Genomic DNA, 1,124 nt, shown 5'->3' on the forward strand with positions numbered 1-1,124 from the left:
GCAACAATGTGGGCAGCTGGAGATACCTGTAACAGGTACATTCTCACCTGCCTCGCTTCCACTCCCTGACCTTGCTGTACCCCTGGCCGCCCTGTGAATCAAACGCAAAGCAGCCAGCTCGAGGTCAGATGCAGCAGATCTTGGGATAATAGCAAGCAGGTACACCAGGGAGATATACCTCAAACAAAGTGACCCATTGGAAGAAACCCAGTGGATCTCTCGCTGGTCACCCTTGTGCTCTCTGACTTTGTGGACATGATTCATAACCTTAGATTTCCTAAAGCACAGAAGGAAGCCATTCAGCCCATCGAATCTGTGCTGACTCTCCAAAGAGCATCCCACTCAGCCCCCCTGCCCTATCACCCAACAATTACTCTGGCTAAAATATGATCATGCAGTGTGGAGCTGGATGAACACAGCAGGCCTGGCAGCATCAGAGGAGCAGGGAAGTTGGCGATTTGGGCCTGGACCCTTCTTCAGAAATGGGGGAGGGGGAATGGGGCTCAGAAATAAATAGAGACGGGGGGAAGGCGATGATAGAAGGTGGATAGAGGAGCAGATAGGTGGTGAAAAGACAGACAGGTCAAGGAGGTGGGGGACAAGGCCAGTAAAGGTGAGTGTAGGTAGGGAGTTGGTCAATGAGGAGGGAGGGAGAAAAGATGGACAGGTCAAGGAGGCAGGGACAAGTTAGGCTGGCCTTGGGATGAGATCGGGGTGGAGAGATTTTGAAGCTTGTAAAATCTACCTTGAGACCATTGGGCTGCAGGGTTCCCAGGCGAAATATGAGGTGCTGTTCCTCTAGCCTGCAGGTGGCATCATTGTGGCACTGGAGAAGGCCCAGGACGGACATGTAATCCAAGGAGTGGGAGGGGGAGTTGAAGTGATTCGCGACTGGGAGGTGCAGTCATTTTTTCAACTACCATGTGTAGGTGCTCTACAAAGCGGTCTTCAAGCCTCTGCTTGGTTTCCCCCATGTTGTGGAGGCTAACACACCTAGCCTGTACAGTGGGCGATTTAGCATGGCCAATCCACCTAGCCTGCACATCTGTGAGAAAAAGCCAGAGGAGATCTGCATGGGCATGGGCAGAACATGCAAACTCCACACAGGCAGCCACCCGAGGCTA

Source organism: Stegostoma tigrinum, chromosome 11, assembly GCF_030684315.1.
Source record: "Stegostoma tigrinum isolate sSteTig4 chromosome 11, sSteTig4.hap1, whole genome shotgun sequence".
In the NCBI taxonomy this organism is placed as follows: Eukaryota; Metazoa; Chordata; class Chondrichthyes; order Orectolobiformes; family Stegostomatidae; genus Stegostoma; species Stegostoma tigrinum.